This window comes from Lepisosteus platostomus, chromosome 15 (genome assembly GCF_059453375.1).
Source record: "Lepisosteus platostomus isolate fLepPlt1 chromosome 15, fLepPlt1.hap1, whole genome shotgun sequence".
NCBI classification, from domain to species: Eukaryota; Metazoa; Chordata; class Actinopteri; order Semionotiformes; family Lepisosteidae; genus Lepisosteus; species Lepisosteus platostomus.
The window spans coordinates 5736653-5751620 of record NC_142625.1 but is presented as its reverse complement, the minus strand read 5'-3'; the positions used below and the strand labels follow the sequence as shown (position 1 = coordinate 5751620).

Here is a 14968-nt window from a genome sequence, read left to right as displayed (position 1 = left end):
CCCCCAGGCTTCACCTGGAGTGATTTCGGCGGTAGTTTGAGGATCTTCTCTTACCACGACGTTCCTGCTGCATCCTGGCTTCTGGTCTCTCTCCACTCATCCTCCTTGTCACCTTTCTTTCTCTTGACTGTCCCCAGAGCTGCGGTAAGCCACATACTATGTTCACATCCAAAACACTGAGAAATGATACTTCCATTTTTTTGTGAAAATGGAAAAACCAAAAAGTTATCCATTACAAACTTCAACAAATTATCCAAAAATGTCATACATAACCATCACAAGAAGCCAATACCTCTTAAAGCAATACCTAACCCCTTCGACCACTCCCTAGCAGCATGATATCTCTATTTCCGTACATCTCTATTTGTGATCTGACGTCATGCAATACTCTCTGATAGATGCCATGTACCATCCTTGCTTTCCCCTTTTGGATCAAAATGTTCCATGCATCCCATACCTCTGATTTGACCATGCTTATGAGCAACCATAGAAATAAATGAATGCTACCAGGCCTAGAGCCTCCCTTTATCCCACCCTGCTCCATTTGTCTAATCATGTCCATGCGTTTGACGTACTCATATTTGCCCCCAGATGTTACCTGGCTTGGCCAAAACCTCGCCATGTACCTCCTCTTCCTGGTCCAGATGACCTCTTGGTCAAGGACCTTCTTTCCTTCACCCTGGCCATCGAACCTTTTCAGGAAGGTGATTGTCGGGCTCTGGCACACGGGGGTTAAACGTGAACTCTGACCTGTCACGGTTCACGAGCAAACAATTGTTCAATCGCAAATCTTGCTAGGGGCTCCATATCCCACCTTGCCTCAGCCCTATTCCACATCTTCTGACACTCCGGTTCAGATGTCAATGTAAGGTCGAAGATGTTCTTGCCTTGGAAGTCCTGGACGCACAGAATATCGGTCTTCTTGATATCTAGCACTTCATACACGATCTTCCGTTCGAAGTTTCCCCTGACCATCCACTCTTTCTGGTTTTCCTGTTTCTTCAATACGAAGCACACCATGTGCCTCATCTGCCTTTCACAGGACATAAGGCATCCGGTCGAAAAAGGCAACTCGGCAGCAACGACTGCGGCTATCTCGGAACCCCACCTTCACCCCCTGAGCTTAACTCAGAGTGATTCCAGTGGTGGCTCGTCATTCCTGGACACCACTATCTCCTCTGGAAATCCTACTCCTTGTTGCCTTCTTTGAAAAAGGTATCCCCTCCAAAAGGTTTTTCTGCCTCTTCTCCTCCTTTGCCCTTATAGTCCTCTGGGAAAGTCCTCTGACCACGGTCAGGCCACGCACCAGAGGATCTTGGCTGTCGCAGTATCCACAAACCCAGTTGCTGATGTACCGTACTCAACTTATGTCTGCCAACAAACTGAGCCAATACCAGCATCGAATAGAACACCTAAGATTTTCAGAGGGCCATCACATACAACCAGGCCACCGGAATTTTTATCATGCACACTCCATTCCCCAAAGTATTTAACAGGACTTTTCTGTTTATTTTAGATCCTGAATCCTGGGAGAATGAATTCACAACCTTCAGGGCAGCAGCTAAGCTGTAAGTACTGCTAAGGAAGAGGGTAATATCATTGGCGTACAATAAGATTTTTCAAGTGTCTACCACAGCTCCCGGGGATAAGAACCCCATCTATTCTCGGGTCACCTCTGATCATGGCAGCAAGGGGCTCAATGAAGAGGACATACAATAAAGGCGATAGGGGGCAGCCTTGCTGAACCCTGGCTTCCTGCTTCACGCCTTTCCCTAGATAACTGTTGACACAAGCTCTACTCTGTACCTTAAAATATAATAGCTGGACAAAAGATGAGCATGGGATCAAAACCAAAGCTGGCCAACATGGAAAATAAAGTGGTGATCAACCCTGTCAAAGGCTTTTTCTGGTCGAGTCCTATGATAACTATGGGGATCCTCCGCCCATGCAATTACATCCCTTACCAGCTGCAAGTTTTTCGTACAACTACGACCAGGAATACTGTAGGCCTGAACTCGACCTATCATGTCACCTAGAACCTTTTGCATCCTATTAGCTATGCACTTTGACACTATCTTATAGCTGATGGTAAGCATTGTGAGGGCATTGTGTGTCTCCAATTTGCTAAATTAGCAGTGTCCACTTTCTTAAACAGGAGTACCAATACTCTCATCTCCATTGACTCGCTCAACTCGCCCAAAAGGAAGGCTTCGTTGTAGACATCCAACAAGACTGGACCTAATAGATCCCAAAAGGAAACATAAAATTCCTTTGACAACCCGTCTAACCCTGGCACTTTCCCATTCTTCCTACCTTTAAGGGCAGATTCCATCTCCGTTAAAGAAACGGATAGACAAGTCTCCCATTTTGGGTGGTTTAGGTAAACCACTACAGAATTCTGAAGTTGCTGACCTTATTTCCCGTCTTTGAAACAACAAAGCATAATAGGATTCAACTGTATCAATCAGGTTTTCAAGCAATCTTACAAGCTTCATAATTCAGAAATTACCCTCTTTTCCTGTTGCTGCCTCACTTGACTGAAGTACGCAGAGCATGTCTCCTTCTCTCTATATTCGTCTTGAAGACGATGCGGGTACTTTCTCGCCTCTTGGATGTAAAAGTCTTTCAGTCTGGCTCTTGCTAGAGCTGCACCGATTACATCAAAACCTTTCCCCTTATTAAACAGAACATAGCACTCTAAGTTGCGCTGCAGTCTATGGTGTTCTTTTCTTTTCAGGCGGCTTTTATATTTCCTGTAAGCTATGGTAAAGGCCTTGATTTTAACCTTAAGGTCATCCCACCATGCTCTTAAATTTGTGTAGAGTGGTTTCAGATCAAACCAATTCTTGATCAGACCTCTTATTGCCAATATGGACACATTCAGTTTCCAATACCCAGGCCCGACAGAGGGGTTATCGTCCTCTATCTTTAACCAAAGCATAGTGGTCAGTGAGAAAAGGGACAATTCCCACATCTACTACTCAGGAGCTCTCCATGTTACCCCAGAAATCTTGGGGGGGGGGGGGGGGGAGGATCCTAAAGCCATCTGCCAGATTGAAATGTTTCAGCAGATCCAACAAAGCAGTGGTGGAGTCAACATTAGTCCCCACAAAGAAAAGTAAAATGATTAGTTACCCACAGAGGTTCAAGTGAGGCAAAAATCTTTCCTTTCAATTCTCTGCGTAGGGGCATAAATACAAATTTATATTTCTTGTCATATCTATCCACGTCTAGCACCAGCAACTTTCCAGGTATTCCCTCAAAGCTGTTCACCACACAAAAGCTATTTTCATTTAATAAGATACCCACAGCTGCAGAGTGCGCACTCCCAATTCCCCCATATTGATTGCCCACCATAAAAAAGATTTTATTCAGCACTGTCCCGTACATGCACTTCATACAGAAAAAGAATTGAACGCCGAAGGCTACGTAGGGATTGTAAAAAGTCAATCTTTTAGTGCGATTCCTCAGGCCTCTAACATTATCTGAACATACGGTAAAGGTCATGTGACCATATTGTTGTCACTAGCAGCCTGGGATCCTGCTAAGGGTATCTCATTTGGAAGCATGTCCACTGTTAAGTCTGGACCATAATAGTCAGGACCCTGTTCTAGTGAGGAAAAAGAGTCCACCAAAAAACCCCGAGATGTCCTGATCTCTGCTGCACGATGACCATTGGTAGTTGGCGCCTAGTGGGGTCACTCTCTGTTCTCTTGGGGCCTCCCTGCTCAATCTCCATATTGAGCGTGGGATCTTCTAACTTAGTTTAGTCTTCATTAGTCGAGATTACTTCTTGCTCCTGTTCTCGCTTTCTGCTTTTCTTTTTCTTCCTAGGACCCATCTCTCCTCTCCCCTTGTCCTCAGAAGAGTGGTCTACACGGGGTCTTTGGAGACCGGGTTCTTGCCTTGCACCTGTCCTTGGCGTATGTCTGTTACGGATTTAGGGGCAACTGGGAGATCCTCTTCTACGTCTACAGATGGCGCTGGGTCGATGTTCTCTGGCACTCCAGACTCCTGCAGTGATGTCCCCTCATCCATCAGGTAACTCGTATCCTTAACTGAGTCTTCCGCTTGTTCAGATGTCTGCTGACTCCCCAATTACAACTGCGTGTGCATAGTCGGTCTTAATGGCCAGAATTCTCTCAGGGTTCTGGGAGTAACAATTCTTCTAAGTGTGGCCTTCTTTGCCACAGAGTACATGTAACCTCTCTTATAGTATCTCATTAGATGCCCAAGTTCATTACAATTGCAGCATCTTACCTTAGTGCAAGTATCTGCAGTGTGGCCAGTCTCAGGCACCTTCTGCAAGTTTTGGGTTGACCAGCATAGAAAAGGTAGCCACGGTCAGATCCAAGGGCAAAGGTTGCATGGGGGTGACAGAAGCCATCTAAAGAAGAGGGATCATGACAAAGTGTCACTGTGTACTGTCTTCAGCCTGTCCATACGCCCAACCGGTCCACCACCTTGGTACAGTTGGAAACGACGACCATATAGCGGCTTAGGAACAAAACGATGTCATTCTTCACAAAGTGACCACGTGACAGGCTTTAGCCCAAAGACCTTCAATATCGTAATGTATAAGGGGAACATCTCTTGCCCTCTCTCTGCAACAACGCCAAACTGTAAAATAGTAGGATTCCTCGGCAAACGAAATATCTACAGATTTGGACGTAGTATACCCATGGACACAGTAAGTCTTTCACTGACGGCTCAAGACCCTTCCACAACACCGAGTTGATAAAAGAAATCCTGTCAGGCCCATTCAGAGTCAGCTCTTCCCTCAACTTGAACCTAACAGTATGCGGCAGCCCATAATTTGGCCAGCTGTGTTGACCTCCAAAGAACAAAAATCCAAAGTCGAGAGTAAAAACTTCCAAAGAAGGCTTCTCACCCCTCGATGTCCTGTCTTCCTTGTAGGCAGCCCTGGCTTCACCAAACTGGTAACTTTGCCAAACTGAAGGCTGACGCAAAGGGGAGTTGGCAGACTTTTTCCCTGGGGGATGAGACACTTGCATTTGAGATAATTGGGAGGTTTTCCAAAAGATGGCAATATGGAAATTCAGTCTCCTGTTGCTATTTGCATGTCATGTGAATGGATGAAAGACATTCTCTTTCTCCGTGATGATAAAATATTACACATGCAGTATATATAGAATGAAAGGAAGAAATGTGAAAAGGGATATAATTCATAAGACACATAAGCACTCCTTATCCATGTTATTGTAACCAAATGATTCATATGCATAAGCATAGACAAACCTGAAAAAGACTTATTGTATCAAGTAAAGAATTTTAAATGTGAGGTATTGTGTGTTTGTCAGCAGGCTCAGGCTGACACTTGCATTTGCGTCAGCCTTCAGTTTGGCAAAGTTACAGCATGCCAGCTGAATACTATATGATTTGACAGAACTTTTAACACCCAATGATTTAAAAAGGCAGCCATTTCTAACCTCATTTCAATTCCTTTCCAACAGGCCACTCATCTTTAGGCAGGAAATAACACCTGAGCCTGCTGACATAAAAGTATTGTGAATGGCTTGTATCTAAGGCAACAAGAATATGGTCATTTTGCATTTTCTTGCTTCACAGTAGTGTTTGGTTTAAAAAATCATTGCTATTGTGCTTTATTCCACAGTTTTGTTATACAGTCAATTTAATTAAAGAATACATTTCATTTAGACCATACATTCCATATTAAGCCAATGTGAGCATTGCTATAACAAGCAAATTTGTCAGGAGTGAATTAAATCAGTGAGTCTAATTTTTTTTTTTTTGATATAGTATGTTAAGGGCACTAGAAAAGTATGTGAATCTTGTATTTTAAGTAACTACTAACTACCAAGTGAGCCAAATAACCACCTCTTATTTACCACCTCTTATGTACATAAAAATTTAGAATAAAAGATACTGATGAACCACTGCAACGTGAAAATACAGAACAGTATTCACCTTTCGTCTATTCCATTATTCGTTTCACAAGACTGGAATTAATTTTGCCAAAGTTCATAACACTGACAAATCATCTAGTTTCTCACAATTTTTCAGACCTTGTTTTCACATTATGGTACTTTAAAGCTTGCAATCATGGCTTTGAAGTAGCAATTCATATTTGTACATACACAACTTACTTCACACATTCAAAGCAAAAAAATAAAAAGATAGGTAATCAACAGAAAAGAAAAATGGGAAAGTCAAGATTGCATAAGTATTCCAAGCCTTTTGGTTGTCAAAACTAATTTAATTCAGGTGCACAACAATACCGATTAGTTTAGTTGCTTCTGTCTGTGTGTAACAATATTGGTTTACATGATTTCAGAATAAGTGCACCGATCTCCATAAGGTCCCTCAGTCAGGCAGTGAATTTAATTGAAAATTGGAAACACAGCTTTTGTTTTTGTATTTCATCTGCTAATGAAGCTTGCTTTCTGTTTAAAAGTATGGTAATTAAAAACCATTAATACTTTCATTGGAGTTTGAATAAAGTTGGTTTTCTCTTTTGGCTAGACTTGACTATTTAGCCATGAGATATACAATAGATTGTCATTAAACAACCTTATGTTTATTAATCTTCCTTGTTATGCACAGTGAGAATGATAATGTAATGAGAATTAATTGAATCACAGAGTGCTCATAAATTGTGCTAGGAAGAAAACAGATAGGTGTTCTGAAAGGTCACATATAAACAGGTTTTCGATGGACAGAATGATAGATTAACATACTGTAGAGGAAAATAGTATTGCATCGTTGATATGAGGACTTTTGAAACCAAATTTCCCAAATTTAATATGTGCTTTTCTATATTGGTACAGTAGGACTAATAGGTTCTAGTAAAAACTTACAGTATTCAGAATTGGTAATGGTTAGAAATACCATTTTATGATAAGGGACTCTGGTCGTTATCCTAAACGAAAAGCAACTCAGTTCATACTATGGTATATTTCGCTTTGCTTGGTAAAATTTGCAGGGTCACTTGTTCTCAATATTTATAGATATCCATCAATACCACATCAATCAACGCTATTATCAGTTCAGGGAAAGATATTCTGCTTGCAATATGCATGAAGGTGTGGCTTTTAACAGCAATTGTAACAGTTCTTATCTGTTACTAAAGAGTGGAAATATTCTATTGTAACAAGGAAAGGAAGTAGATAGATTACATAGGTTTTTATATAATACATGCACTTAATTTATTGTCCTCATATGGCTGTTTATTTTCATTATGAGAGCTTGCTTTGTTAGAATTAGCTTGCTAATTCCAACTGAAACTTTTTTCCTCAAATTCCATATATTACAAATCCAAGCAGTTCTCATGGCCAGATTCAAATTTTTTTTCTTAATTTTTATGGGTATGCGGGCACCTTTTCAAGGGCATTTTGTGAAATAAAATTTGTAATCAGTGTTCAATAAATGTAATGTTAAGATTGAGTTTTTGTGAAATCCCTCAGGGACAGGACAGTGTCTTTCTGGGATATTGATTAGGCAGAGCTGCAGCAGGAGATGCTTGTCAGCTCTCCTTAACTCAGTAATGCTGTACCTCCATCTGTATTATTCTTTATCTTTTTCTACCAACCTCGTCAAGAACACACCGTCATGTTAAGTGGGGAAAAAAAAATAACAGAGACACTGCCTTAAACCCTAGAAAATGACAAGTTTTAATTTTAGTGTTTAGTTTATAAGCTTGTTATTTTAGTTGGTTTTGTTACATAACTAATTTGGGTGTCTCCTCTTGCCAGAAAGCGTTAAATTGCATTTTGAGTGTGGTTTTTGACTTTTTCAAAATTGCAGCCAATAAATAAAGCCATATGGATGTTTTTTTTATACACGTTATTTCACACGTTAGTTAAAGACTTCGATGCTTAAAATGTTTAGGAAGAAATGGAATACCGGTGTGTATTTGTTCTTTAAAGTACCGAGACCAGCCATATACAGTTAACATACTGTAATACTGTATGTTTATGTTCCAAAATTTAATATCGTTTATGGCCTTCACACATGTTATGCTCCTATTTGTTTTATGTTCAGCTACTAAAATTTCCCTTCAGTGGTAAAATTCCATTTAAATATTCAATACTTAAACGGGCACGGTAAAGACATGCTTGTTGACTCCGGTATCACGTTAGTTAAAGACTTCGATGCTTAAAATGTTTAGGGAGAAATGGAATACTGATGTGTATTTTTTATTTAAAGTACCAAGACCAGCCATATACTGTATGTTTAAGTTCCAAAATTAATATTGTTTATGGCCTTCACACGCGTTGCAGTATGCTCCTATTCTTTTTATGCTCATGCACTAAGATTTCCCTTCAGTGGTAAAATTCCATATAAATATTCAATACTTAAACGGGCACAGTAAAGACATTAAATATACATACTGTATACAGTACAGTTTGCATACGGTAATATGTTTGTTCCTAAATCAATCTTTTATGAGCATGTGAAAGGCATGGTGAATCGATTCTAAAAAATTACTGTACTTTGCATGATTGGAAACAAATGTGTGATTGCGAAATGCTGTGGTGTTACTTTTACAAAGACGGTCAATGAAAAAAGAATGTGGACTAGGGCAATACTTTGAGTTTACACTTACAGCTTGTCCAAGGTCATTCATTATTAATACTATTAGTAATATCTTCGTTAAAGACTTTGATGACGACAGCTCAAACATGAGAGGTTGAGCTTTATTAGCTCCACCTTGTGGAAATTCCAGATACTATTATTTTGCTTGACGTATTATAGGAGAATTTACGGTAACTAGCGGTATTTACTGGTAACTCGCGGTAGACTGCGTACAGCGCACCGGAAAATAATGCGGTATCACCCGCGCATGTTGAATGGCTGCATCTGTACTTTGTGAGAAAAGTGATAGTTTTAACCTTTTCTGCAATTATTACCAGAGTAAACAAAGCATACTTTTAGAATTTGATTAATAGGGAGAATAATATGGAATGGTTTATCTAAAGAAATTAAAAATAATATAATTATATTAATGTACTGTAGCTCAAACAATAGTATAAGACTTTCAATGAATATGTATGCTTCTGTTTCACTGCTCCCCATGTGATTACGTCTGTGGTATGATAGCTTAAGTATGTGCCTCATAAGCCTGAGGTCCATGGCTCAAGCCCTGTTGTCACCATCAGTTTTCTTTTAACAAATAAACATTTCTTTGAAAAACAAAAATAGCAAAAATTATGGACACTATATTGACACTTTTTATATTTCTAAGTATCCCAACATGTTTGAAGCTAAGTCACTTATTAATAACGAATAATTTCAAACCGCTACTGATAATAAATATTATCGACACTATTGAATTTGTTGGTATTTCTAAATATCACAAAACGTATTTTAAAGACCTCGACTTGTAAAAATGTTCACAGCCTCTACATAAAACTATCAGTGAGAGAATTATTTTTGTAAACCAAGTTTTTCATAGATGCGTAATGATGCACTACTGGAACACTGTGGGACCGCTGTGTACACATGTACACACATTGCAGTCTCCAATTACCCAGACTGTAAGCATGGGAATAAAGTTTTGTTTGATTTCTGAAACCCTTTCTTTATTTCCTGTTTTCACTCAGCAGGAAAATTCATATTTACTCAACAGCTTTTTAAAAACAGCACCCATGATCAAATCATGATGTTCATGATTTTTTTACACAGAAGCCTGACACAGCTATATTTGGCTAGTGTGTATTGTCGGTTTAGGGTTCTGTAGCATTCCAGTTTGTACTTGCAAGAATAGTGATTATAAACATTAAAAAACATACTTGCTTTATACTGTCCAACTGAACAATCTTGCTTTTATAAAATACCAACTTTTTCATGTTTAATGTGTAAGATGCTATAATACGGTTTAAAATGATTAAAAGTCTTAACAGTATCAACTTGAATTCTTATCTCTATTGATATAACTATCAAGTGGTATTAAATACAACTTTTTAGTATAGATAACACTTTTCTAAAATTTATTTAAAAAATAATTACAATCTAATCTTCCCACGTTTCTTCCCAAGAGGAAGTACAATACGCTCCGGCTTTGTTTAGCGATGGTATGAAAAATAAATCTAAATGGTGAGAAAGCTATGCTGAAAGTTGATTAATGGACTTTGAAGACAAAGATAACGATTTACTTTGCATTTTCAATAAAGGCATTTAATTAAACATGCGTTTGTCATTAAATCAAAATGGGGATAATGGGGACTCTATTTCTCTATTATCAAAACTCGTTCAATTGTGGGTCTTTTGGAAACATTTTGACATGTTCCTTGTAACTACATTGTTGTCGATAAAATGAAATGCTTGGAGTTTGTAATGTAGGGATTTCTATATTTCTTTATCTAGAGTGGTTTCATTAGAGACAAAGGCTAATCCGTGTTGCCTGCTGTCCTGAGGCTAGCTTGTCTGTGTGGAGACACACACCTCGGGATGGTTACGTCACTGCCTTGCATATGAATTCTTTCATATGGAAACATTTTGACGCTGCATTCAACAATCTTAGGAATAACACAAAACAGCCTGTTTTTTTTTTTTGCTTTACAAATCACGCCCAAGAAAGTGAAGTCACATTAACTAGCAAAGAGAGGACATTAGCTAGCCAATATGATAAAGGAATAAATTACTTGTATTTAATTTCTTTAGCATTCTTTCATTTAATTGAACATTGCAAAAATAAAAATGCATAGTTTTGCTTACAGTTCAGATGGGAAGTAGGTGAAGTTCTTTCATTTCAATAATAGCTTTCACAGAATTAATGGACTGCTGCCGTTTGAATTCTAAATAGTCTTTTTTGCAGGGGAGTTGATTGGAGTGGAGTACCTGTACAGTCGGGCTGGAGAAGTTCAAGACTATAGAGCAGTAATTGAGAAGCTGGAGGCCGATTCTGATCTGTTTGATGAAGGTTTTGATGACTGAGGAATTTCTGGACCTGGCCGTCCTGCTGCTGCATCAGTCTTTCCTGGAATAATAACACCCCTCACCATTCCCTCCCAGGCTGAGAGCAGAACTGCAATGGAGACTTCAACTCGGGAAGTATGTTTACTATAGAACAGTTTTCAATTAATTTTTGACAGTTTCTGTTGATGTGTGTGGTATTACCATGAACAATGAACACTGTGTATTCTATAGTTTTTAGTTGCACACACATCAATTAAGAAACCCATGCAGCAACTGATGACCTGGCAGCACTGTAAGAGACCCTTTCCTGCTTCACCACCCGAACTAATGGATACAGGGCTAAAGCAAGTTGCAGCAAATCATTCGCTGAAGTGACATCTGCTGAAGACCCCATTGCCAAGGATGTAAGTGCACATATAGCATTTCCTTCCACTTCCACTTGATTAACTAGATACATTTTAACACGTAAATAAAAACTGGGATCAATTGCTCCCTTACCTAATGTTTGCTATTCGAGAAGTACCGCAGGCCTCAACTGGGTTCTCCATTTGAGTTACTATATGCTCGGAGACCCCAGGGCTTATTAGATCTGGTCAAAGAGTCTTGGGAGCATCAACCTTAAACATTAGACTGTCATTGAACATTTGGAGAAGGCCCAGATGCAACAAAAGCAGATTTATAATAGGGGAGCTATTGTGCGGGAATTTCAGCCAGCGGACAAAGTAGTACTATTAGTCCCGACCTCAGAAATTAAATTCCCGGCCACCTGGCAGGGGCCTTATGAGGTGGTGGAAAAAGTAGGTCCGGTCACCTATAAAGTTAAGCAACCTGACAAACGACGACCGCATCAGATCTACCATGTGAATTTTAGAGATGGCATGGTGCAGAAGTTCTACTCACCCATTTCTCCCCTGACCCTTTGGAAGATGAAACTGGTACTGTCGCCGTGGGGGACCTGGCTCCGTCGCAGAAGCAGGAATTACAAGAGCTCCTATCGCAAAACAAATTGTTTTTTTCCCGAAGACCTGGTCGAACTCGCCTCATACGACTAATAAGATTATCACAGAACCAGGAAAAAGGGTAAGACAGCCCCCCTATCGAATTCCTGAAGCCAAAAGGAAATTAAGGAAGAGGTAGAAAAAATATTAAAAATGTGAATAGAAGAATCCCATAGCAAGTGGGCTAGTCCATTAGTTTTGATACCCAAACCGGACGGAACTATTAGGTTCTGTAATTTAAAAAGATTAAATGAGATCTTGCTATTTGATGCATACCCTATGCCCCGTATAGATGAGCTAATAGAGCGATTAGGTAACACCCGATACATCAGTATGCTAGATCTTACGAAGGGATATTGGCAAATACCCCTAACCAAAGAAGCTAAAGCCAAGACTGCTTTTGCCACCCTGGAGGGGTTATACCAGTACCAGGTCCTTCCGTTTGGTTTACACAGCGCTCCTGCTACGTTTCAGAGATTAATGGACAGAATACTCAGACCTCATCCATATTTTGCAGCTGCCTACTTAGATGTAATTCATAGCACGACATGGGAACAACACTTACAACACCTGGATGTAGTAATTGAAGATTTGAGAGAAGCAGGATTAACAGCTAATCTAAACAAATGTTGTCTAGGGACCCAGGAAGCCAATTATCTTGTCGATACAATTGGGAGAGGAATGATCATGCCACAAGAACAGAAGGTGCAGTTAATTAGAATCTCGCCTAAACCTTCTACAAAGAAGAAAATACGAACATTTTTGGGATTGGCGAGTTACTATCGCCATTTAATTTCAGGATTTGCCTCCATTGCTGCCCCAATAGAAAAGAATGTCTCGCGATAAAATGGGCCCTGGATTATTTAAGATATTATTTATTGGGAAGACGATTTATATTGTATACAGATCATCCTCCACTAACCTGGTTGTTTAGAAATATGGACAAAAAGGATCGAATTACACGATGGGGCCTTAGGCTCCAGAGGTTTCAGTTCCGAACGGTTTATAGACCCGGGAAGAAACAAGGTAATGTCTAGCCCTCTCACAAATGCATTTCTTTTTTTCTAGACAACCTGAGGACGGGGCTGGTGTCAGGGGGAGGGTCATCCAGGATATGTATTTCAGGAACGACCTGCTCAGTATACTTGACTTTGTCATCCACGTTGGATGATTTCACTGACTTTGTGTGAATTCGCTCATTGGTGTTGCAGCCTTGGCCTGGAACGTCTAGCTGGTTTGTAAGCAACCGTTACACCATTACACTGTTCTGTGGTGTCTGGGTCCGATTCAGAAGTCTTTTTTTTTTACATGCCAAGACAAAATTTGCACCCTGCCCTTTGGGATCAATAAAGCTTTATCTGTTATAGTGGTCGCTGTTTCCATATCCCGTTTGACAGGGAGATGCCGTGGGGGCAGGGTGGTCAGATCTGTCAGAAGGAGTGAGGGGATGTTTGAGGTTATCAAGTAGTTGAGTAGAGGAGTTTATGGCCATATGGACAAGAACGGTGGACCTCGTATTCGTGTGATCTCTCAGGACGTAAACAGTACAGCAGATGACACCACACAATGTAGGCAGTGCATGGCGACAAACTGTAATAAACCAGAACAATATGTAGTACTGAAAGAACACATTGTAGACCATGTAGAAAGTGTGTGGTGCAGATGTGTGTTGAGTCTGAGGCTGTTACGAGCACAGTCAGCACCAATTGACCCTAATTATTCGATCTGCGTTCCAAACCCTCTGCTCACTCCAAACCGACACTCAGTATGAGGAATCTTTCCGTCTCCTGAGCTCTCAGTACTTATGACCTTCAACATCTTGCTTGCCTATCGGCGACCCACTGCGGAATGGGCATACAGTCTGGGGAGATCACCCGGATTCTTGTAAATACTTCCCCGATTTTGCACCCCTGTTATACTTGTACTCAACTGCCACCCTATCCCTGTGTAACGACCCAACAGAGCCCAGTGTGTTGCTCTCTGGCGCTCGCTGATTCTCTCTCACTCTGCTGGCGCATGAGCACAGGGGTGCTGTGCTGGCTGTGCCGAAAAATAAAGCACCGTTTCTCAGCCAACGAGGGTCTGAGTCACTGTGTCCGTCCTCGCCGAACCCAAAAATACTGGTGTCGGAAGCAAGAGAATGGACAATGAGCAGCCGTTGATGTCAGACTCAAGAGAAGCGCCGGTACCCCCAGCAGTCGAGCGACCCCCTGAAGCGCTTTTTGGGGGCGAGCAGCAGCCGTCAGGGGCCGGAACGGTTCCTCAGCGCCACCAGTGGTCACAGCCCTCATCAGGGCTATCCAACGGCGGCCCTCTCGGCAGAGGGACCCTTTCCCATGTCTCCTCAGTCTATGTGGTGGGAAGGAGATGCCAGACCAGCAGGGTCCAGCCGGCGCTGGTGCAACTGAGCTGATGGGGCAAACGGCTGGTCTCAGGTGGAGTTGGCAGGCCACTTGGCCACTGTCCTGGAGGGGAAGGCCTTCCAGGCGCTGCTGGATATACCCGGGGACCAGCAGTACAACTACGCGGCGTTGGCGTCGGCCCTCCGGAGGCGTTTTGACGGGAGAGGCTGGGGGCCCCCGTCCTGGCCTTCCCGGATCCGACGCTGCCCTGTGTGCTGGATACAGACGCCAGTGAGACGGGGGTGGGCGCAGTGCTAGCACAGGAGGGGCCAGACGGGGAGAGGGTCGTCGCATACTTTAGCCGGGCGCTCGATAAGGCCGCTAGGAATTATTGCGTCACCTGGAGGGAGCACTGCTAGAGCACCACAACTTCTTCAACACTCGTTAGTTTGAGTCTTTGTTTAAGCTGTAAGTTAGTTTTACTTCTTAATTAAACATTTGAAACACTAATTTTGTAATCTTAACATGCATTCCGTACAGAAATAAAATAGTTTTCTACAGTTGTTAAGCAGATTAGCAGGTAACTGACAAAGTAGATCACTGTCCACCACTGCCCAGTGATAGAACTTTAATATAAACAAGATCTAGTACCTGGTGCAGTTTTTACAAAACTTTTAATCAATCGAATTCCAGGTGCGAGTTCATAAAGCCTGAATTACGTACTATGCA

General features: G+C 41.2%; 1 long non-coding RNA gene across 8 annotated transcripts in view; it reads left to right on the top strand.

The window, feature by feature from the left end:
- Positions 1-14968, top strand: part of LOC148647758 (uncharacterized) — a 56644-nt gene that overhangs the window by 36903 nt on the left and 4773 nt on the right. For 3 of the 8 annotated variants that reach the window (XR_015926680.1, XR_015926673.1, XR_015926676.1), the window contains 6 exons: positions 1517-1568; positions 3835-4041; positions 10799-11034; positions 11131-11303; positions 11826-11979; positions 12966-13135. This is a non-coding gene — a long non-coding RNA (uncharacterized LOC148647758). Of the gene's footprint in view, positions 1-7; positions 145-1516; positions 1569-3834; positions 4042-10798; positions 11035-11130; positions 11304-11825; positions 11980-12965; positions 13136-14968 lie in introns of all 8 variants that reach the window. The other 5 variants (XR_015926675.1, XR_015926677.1, XR_015926678.1 and 2 more) reach the window with 5 other exon arrangements.